This window comes from Mandrillus leucophaeus, unplaced genomic scaffold, assembly GCF_000951045.1.
Source record: "Mandrillus leucophaeus isolate KB7577 unplaced genomic scaffold, Mleu.le_1.0 Scaffold23, whole genome shotgun sequence".
Taxonomy (NCBI): Eukaryota; Metazoa; Chordata; class Mammalia; order Primates; family Cercopithecidae; genus Mandrillus; species Mandrillus leucophaeus.
In genome coordinates, this window is record NW_012102365.1 from 116702 (window position 1) to 124826 (window position 8125).

The 8125-nt window shown below is 51.5% G+C and overlaps 1 protein-coding gene across 1 annotated transcript in view; it reads right to left on the bottom strand.

Annotated features, from left to right (window-relative positions):
• The window catches only part of PAQR7 (progestin and adipoQ receptor family member VII), a 43446-nt gene that overhangs the window by 5318 nt on the left and 30003 nt on the right, over window positions 1-8125 (bottom strand). Inside the window, exon 4 of the mRNA XM_011981616.1 lies at window positions 3379-3481. The gene's annotated coding sequence lies outside the window, so the exon portion shown is untranslated. The remainder of the gene's footprint in view (window positions 1-3378; window positions 3482-8125) is intronic.

Genomic DNA, 8125 nt, shown 5'->3' on the forward strand with positions numbered 1-8125 from the left:
TTTTTAGTAGAGACGGGGTTTCACCATGTTAGCCAGGATAGTCTCGATCTCCTGACCTGGTGATCCACCCGCCTCGGCCTCCCAAAGTGCTGGGATTACAGGCTTGAGCCACCGCGCCCGGCCCCAGCTGATTTTTAAAATTTATTTTTACTTTATTGTAGAGTCAGGGTCTCACTTTGTTGCCCAGGCTGGTCTCGAACTCCTGGCCTCAAGCGATCCTCCCACTCAGCCTCCCAAAGTGCTGGGATTACAAGTGTGAGCCACTGTGCTCTTAACCACTACCCTAAACTGCACTTTGCAACACAAGGTGGCAAGGGCTATTCATCATTTCCTAATTATATACTGTTTTACCTGGCTTCAATTACAAAATTCAGACTTACCGTCATTCACTGTGTCACTCATTAACTCAAACATTTATTGAAAAATCTGCCAGACAATCCCTCCCTGCCCGCCAAATAAATTCCCTCCAAGCTTACTTATTGGACCCAGTGTTCAGGTTCATCAGATATTTATTGTGACTACCTTTGCACCAGTCACCAGACAAGGAAAAGAGATTCAGGCAGGATAAAGCATTCGTGTTCTCTGCCCCCAGAGGCACTGTGATCACCCCCAAAACCAATCAAATAAGTCACACGCAGTCCAAGTAAATGCAGGGTGCTTGCTATATGCAAGGGCAGCATCAAGACGACCCCAACCCCCCAAACCCACATCTCTGGAGCCTGATTTGCATTCCTAAGCTTCTCCTGCGTTAGGATTCTGGCATCAGCCCTGCTCCCCAGCCTTTCCTAGTCCAGTGGGGAAGCAGGAGTTGTTACACTGCTGCACAAGGGCTGCTGCTTAGGACAACAGGCATGTGCAGGACTCTTCCATTCCCCAGCAAGCCTGGCACAGGGCAGATTTGGGAAGCAGACATTACTGCTGCACTAATTAATGGGGCCACTTCCATCCACAGCACAAGACCCCCATTGGCCAGCCTTGCTGGTTGAGGAGCCAGTACTGGATTTCTCCATCTCCCCAAGAGATGGCTTCAACCTCAACAATCTGGCCCCTTACTCTTGTCCACAACTTTGTCTTCCCAACTGAGAACCTTGGAGGGCCAGAAAAGACCTCTGAAAGCATCTTGTGCAGCTCTCTTGTTTTACACTTAGGAAAGCAGAACCCAGAAACTGGAAGGCCTTCCCCAGAGTCCTCCCACTCAGCAAGGTTTCTATTCTACTATTGCGTCAAAGACCAGCGAATGATGGTGATGGTTGTGCCCTGTGGACACCTAGCTCCTGGGTGCTTGTGATCTGATAAGTCCAGTCCTGTGCTCCATATCCCACTCTTGGAACTTCCCAAGAGATAACAGCACATTAAAGACTCTTAGAAGGGCTGGACACGATGGCTTATGCCTGTAATCCCGGCACTTTGGGAGGCCAAGGCAGGCAGATCACTTGCAATCAGGAGTTCGAACCCAGCTTGGGCAACATGGTAAAACCCCGTCTCTATGAAAAAATACAAAAATTAGCCAGGTGTGGTGGTGTGCACCTGTAGTCCCAGATACTTGGGAAGCTGAGGCAGGAAGATCCCTTGAGCCTCAGAGGCGGAGGTTGCTGGGAGCCAAGATCGTGCCACTGCACTCCAGCAACTCTTGTCTCAAAAAAAAAAAAAAAAAAAAAAGCTCCAAGAAGTCCTGCAGTGAAGAAGTCAGCTTAGCTTTGTTGAATCAACATTTGCCAAGCTTATGTGACCATGGATTCCTTCCCTAGTAATAATTATAAAGCCAGCTGAGGCTGGGAGTGGTGGTTTATGTCTGTAATCCCAGCACTTTGGGAGGCCGAGGCAGGCGGATCACGAGGTCAAGAGATTGAGACCACTCTGACCAACATGGTGAAACCCCGTCTCTACTAAAAATACAAAAATTTGCTGGGCGTGGTGGCGGCCGGCTGTAATCCCAGCTACTCGGGAGGCTGAAGCAGGAGAACTGCTTGAGCCTCAGAGGCGGAGGTTGCAGTGAGCCGAGATCATGCCACTGCACTCCAGCCTGGGCGACAGAGTGAGGCTCTCTCAAAAAAAAAAAAAAGGCCGGGCGCGGTGGCTCAAGCCTGTAATCCCAGCACTTTGGGAGGCCGAGACGGGCGGATCACGAGGTCAGGAGATCGAGACCATCCGGGCTAACACGGTGAAACCCCATCTCTACTAAAAATACAAAAAATTAGCCGGGCGTGGTGGCGGGCGCCTGTAGTCCCAGCTACTCGGGAGGCTGAGGCAGGAGAATGGCGTAAACCCGGGAGGCTGAGCTTGCAGTGAGCTGAGATCCGGCCACTGTACTCCAGCCTGGGTGACAGAGCGAGACTCTGTCTCAAAAAAAAAAAAAAAAAGCCAAAAAAAAGCTCCTTACCCAAGGTAGGAGGATGGGGGAGGGAGGAGGGAGAGCCAGGACTGGTCTGTAGATGCTTGCAGACACGGCTGTTGCCCTGCTCCAGGCACCCTTGTCTGCATCCTACAGAACAACTTTGCAAAATCCTGGTCTAAAGCAGGCAACCAGGCCCTTTCTTATAAATTACTTTCTTAGGCTTCTAGCAATTCAGTCTCCCTAAGTTGCTAGCTACCCGCTTGCTCCCGATATTCTCCAGGGAGGCCCTGGCTCACAGCCACCTCCTTAGCTTAGTGACAGCGCTCCCTTACACCTCTCTCCCCCAGACATAATGGGCCCTATGGACAAAACCTGGAGGCAACATGCTAGGATGACAGAGGCCTCGCCACCCTATTTTCTTTAGACCTCAGCTAGAGGCTTCACTCCATCTAAATAGTTCTGTTTTCAGAATTAGTTTCCACCTCCTGACTCCATGGAAAGGGACTCTGATCTAGGGGAAAGGAAAAAGCAGGGGCAGGGGTCAAGCCTGAGCCAGCAGGATGAGGATGGGTATCCAGAGGGCACCATCAGGGCATCCTCTGAGTGGTCAGCCTCTGAGTCATGTGCCCACCAGGCTGCTGGGCCCTGTCTATTCAGGCAGCTCAGCCCAACTCACCTCCATAGGCCCCTCCAAGTCTGGCAAATTGCACTGGGTACCTGGGGGTTTCTCTCGAGCCTGGCAGCTGGTGACCTCTACTGTGGGACTGGGCAAATTCACCAGATGCTGAGCACTTCCACAGATGAGGGGCACTAGGGGCGGGGCTTCCAGGCACTAGGGGTATCTTGTGTGATGTCACCAGAGGGTGGGGCTAAAGACAACCTCCCACACCTCTCCTCCCGGGCTTCACCACTCCCATAGTGGGGAAATCCATGCTAAATTGTGTGTCTTCCTAGCCAGGCCTCCGCTGCAGCAAGCAGCTCACCATTCACCTCTGCATGAGACTTATGGGGAAACCGAGGGCCAGCTGAAAAGTTTGACTTACCTGAGATCACACAGCAAGGCAAAGGCAAAGCCAGGTGACTAGGGCCTGGTTGATGGTAGGGCCTGCTTGATGGTGTCAGGCAAACTTCGGTGGCTCCTGTCCACTACTCAGTGGGAACTAGAATGGAAGGAGGTTAGGAATAAAGGAAAAAGAAGACACCGTAAAAGCGCACAGAGATGGACTTCAGATTCAGACAAACCAGGTTTGACTCCTGATTCCATAACATGCTAGCTATGTGACCTTAGACAAGTGACTCACTTTCTCTGATTCTTAGCTCTCTCATGGGAATGACAACATTATCTACCTCATAGGTTGCTGCAAAGATTAAATTTAATAGAACAAAGTTTTGGCTTCATTTAGGGACTCAACAAATTATTGCAATTATTATTAATAATAGTAGTAGTCTTTGAAATACCCCCAGCCTGAGAGATTTGGAGTTTTCTAAAAAACTCTCTTCTTTTAGCCCTCAACAGCTAGTTCCATTGGATTTGGGGGCCTCAGGAATTTCACTGTGTTCTTAAACATTTACCTTATCCCTGGGGGTGTAGACCAGGGAAATTTGGCTAGAGTTTGGACTTTCAAGGACACTGACCTTACTTAATCATTAAACTGCTCTTAGCAAAGACCATTCAGAGTAACTGTTCTGAATTCACACAGCCCTGAAAATTGGTGCTTACCCACAGGCCCAAGAGACGTAGCTAAGAAGTGACAGCCCCAGGGGAAGGGGCCTCAACTCCAGCAGCTCAGCCCTGGAGAGCAGGAGGGCACAAGAGGGTGAACCGAATTAGCAGGTGATCCAAATGGCATGCGGTCTGGCCTGGACATGTCTTACAGAAGGTTTGGGAGGCTTCTGGGTTGGCTAAACCTCAGAAGTGCGATCTCCAGGGCTCCAGTGGGAATGCCTCTGTCAGCCTGAGCCGCTCCTTCCTCCCTTCCCCTCCCCTCCACTTCCCCACCCCTCCCAATTCATATTCCTCAACTCAGGGTCAGCCCTGCTCACCTCCCTCCTTAACCAAGGCTTGCCAGCCCCAGCCTGCTCTCCAAGGATACACGCTGTCAAAGGTTCCCATAACACCCCTGGGGCAAAACAGACCAGGCTGCAGGGATGTGCTGGAAAATGGGCTTATGGAGAGGGAGAGCCCTGGGTTACCCCCATCTCGCAGATTTCACTCAGTGCTTACTACATGCCAGCCTCAATGCGACCCAGGCATTCTATGTGTTGGGGCACACAGAAAATGAAGCAGACAGGCTCCCTGCCCCGACGGGCTCACCCACACAAATGCCCATGGGGCCTAGGAAGATCCAGCCTGGAGGGAAGCCAGCCAGGTGGTGAGCCTGGAGAACTGGAGAAGGCTGCTGCCCTGGGGGATGGACATCCTCCACTAATCTCCAGCAGGCTGTTTCAAGAGAAGCCAGAAGCCTCATTTTTATGTGAGGATGAAATTTCGGGTCTGGAATTCACCTGCTGTGTGATTCTGCAAGAGTCCCTCAACCTCTCTGAGCTTGTTTCCTCTTTGGAATCAGAGGATTAAAATAGCTGCCTCTTGGGCTCCTGTGGAAGCAAAACAAAGCCATGGATGCCAGGTGTTGGCTCTGGCACAGTGCTGGCTCTGCCGTTTCTGTGGGGTTCTCATCCTGACTCAGCCACTCAATCCCTGTGTGACCTTGGACAAGTCCCTTCCCCTCGTGGCCCTGTTTTTCCAAATGTCAAAGGAAAGAGTATATTCACCAGTGACTTCCAAGGGCCCTTAGGCCCTGGGACAGTCCAAGAATATTTACTTTAGGCCTCTTCTGTGCCAGGCACTGGAGCTTCCTCAGTGACAGAGCCACTTAAACCACTGCCCTCATAGAACTAACAGCCCAGGGAATTCATACCAATGCTAACACCACAGGATTTTTTTTTTTTTTTTTTTTTTTTTTGAGACAGGGTCATGCTCTGTCGCCCAGGCTGGAGCGTAGTGGTGCGAACACAGCTCACTGCAGCCTTGACCTCCCAAGCTCCGGTGATCCTTCTTCAGCCTCTTGAGTAGTTGGGATCACAGGTGCATGCTACCATGCCTATTTTTTAAAATTATGTGCAGAGACAAGGTCTTGCTACGTTGCCCAGGCTGGTCTTGAACTCTTGGTCTCAAGTCATCCTCCCACCTCAGCCTCCCAAAGTGTTGGGATTGTAGGCGTGAGCAACAGTGCCCAGCCAACACCTCAATATATTAATACCCTGCCCTCCTTGAGCTTATAGCTCAGCTAAATAACACCTATTATAAGCATTACTTGGTTACAATTCCACTTCCTCTTTAGTTTCCTTCTTGGCATGCAAAATATTCATTGTTGCCTCTCTGGGCCCTGATTGTTCCAGCACATTCTCTTAAAGATAACTTTTTCTCAGCATGGAAGGCAAAGTCTAACCCCATTAGATACAAATAATAAGGCCAGACCAATGTTAACACGGGGGCTGTCAGAAGAAAATCCTCTTGAAGGGTCTTTAGTGAGGATGACCCAATATGGCACCTGAAATATCATTAATGAGATTAGGTGCTACCATTCATAATATATAGTGGCTGGCTGTTGACGAAGAACTTTCACACACATTTTACCTCTCCCTCACAACTCTCTGGATCCACAGCCAATCTGGAGGCCCAGCCCCGGAGGCGGGAGGGCACAGCACATCTATCTGACTCCAAAACCAGTGCTCTTGCCCTTTGTCCAGCACGGGCAACTCCCAGGCACCCAGTGGTGATCATAGATTATACAGAAAGTTTTCATCCCTGGCTGGCCTCCCAGTCTCTTAGCAACTGGGTCACCTCCCTCAATGCAAGCTAACTCCCCAACTTGGTCCAAAGTGTTTAAAGAAAAAGTCCCTACATGTCTTCCAAAACTGAACAGAAACTGGTTTTTTTTTTTTTTGTAACTTTAGCACTTGGGGCCTCCATGTATTTGTACTGGAAAATGTGATCAGAATGAAATAAGTAATTCTTTCTTTTCTTGAGATAGGGTCTCACTCTGTCACCAGGCTGAAGTGCAGTGCAGCGATCACTCCAGCCTCAACTGCCCAGGCTCAAGCGATCCTCCCACCTCAGCCTCCTGAGTAGCCCTAACCACAGGCACACAATACCATGCCTGGCTAATTTTTTTATTACGTGTAGAGACAAGGTCTCACTATGTTGCCCAGGCTGGTCTTGAATTCCTGGGCTTGAGCAATCCTCCTGCCTTGGCCTCTCAAAGTGCTGGGCTTACAATCATGAGCCACTGTGCCCAGCCTCATTCATTGCTTTTTTTTTTTTTTTTTTTTGAGACAAAGTTTCGCTCTTGTTGCCCAGGCTGAAGTACAATAGCATGATCTTGGCTCACTGCAACCTCTGCCTCCCAGGTTCAAGCGATTCTCCTGCCTCAGCCTCCTGAGTAGCTGGGATTACAGGCATGTACCACCACGCTCGGCTAATTTTGTATTTTTAGTAGAGACAGGGTTTCTCCATGTTGGTCAGGCTGGTCTCAAACTCGCGACTTCAGGTGATCCGCCTGTCTCAGCCTCCCAAAGTGCTGGGATTACAGGTGTGAGCCACTGCGCCCGGCCTTTTTCTTTTTTTTTTGAACAGGGTCTATGCTCTGTCCCCCAGGCTGGAGTACGGTGGCACCATCTTGGCTCACTGCAACCTTGAACTCGTGGCTTAAGCCATCCTCTCACCTCAGCCTCCCAAAGCACTGGGATTACAAGTGTGAGCTCCCACAGCTGGCCTGAAAAAACAATTCTTAAAGAAATTATTCTGTGGAGCTGAGATTCACAACTGCTCTGAGGAGGGGGAATCTCTCAGGCCCAGAGAGGCTGGGTGAGCTAACTACAGTCACTCAGCATGGGGCACAGAAAAAGGACCTGAGCTTCACTGCTGACCAGCAAGGAACCCTCTGGGCAGAGAAACTAAGGCAGGAGAGGGGCAGTCTCTCAACAAGAGGACCCAGAGGTACCACAGGCCTCATGACCAGAGGCTGGGTCCCTCTCTCCGATAGGAGCTCAGACTTGGGGTCCTGGGCTGTCCACCCAGGAGCAGCCAGACTCAGAATCCACCAAACTCTTCAGACTCGGAGGCCTTACCTTGGCCTAGCCCCACAGGCCTCCTCCAGGGGCTGCCACAGGGAAATTTCCGGGGATCTTCAAAGCCTGCAGCCTTGAGGCAAGTGCTGTGGGTTTTTCCCTTCCCACCCTGTGTGTGGGGAACCCCCAGGCTCTCCTGACACCGGGGAGGCTCCCTCATCCCCCAAGGTGTCTAGGCTGCTTGGGCCCATGGAGCAAGTGCCCCTCTTGGCCCCCAGCAGTGCTATTCCCACTGTTTCTGGATCCCTAAGTGGGAATCCTTCACATCAGCCGGTTCTGGGCACCCACACCCCTTCCTGTCCCGGTCTCACCTAGATTCCCCCTCCAGAAAGCAGTGAGCTCCCTGACTGTCCTCCTCCAGGAAGGCAGCGGCCTTGCCCGGACCAGACGCCACTGCCCACTCCCTGCCCTCCATCCTTCACTCTCCCCAAGCAGCCCTCCCCTTCCCTGCTCACTAGGCAAACAGGCTCTCAGGCACCCCCATCCGCATCCTCCTCAGTAGTGCTCCTTCTGTTCCTCCCACCCTTCCCAAGACACCCCCATCCAGTGAGCTCCTCCCTCCTGCGCCCTCCGCTGGCTGCTTCCCCGGGCGGGCGTCCTCTCACTTAGCTCGGGTGCTCCCCTCCGGCTCCGCGTCCTCCCCTGCCCCGAGGAGCCCTG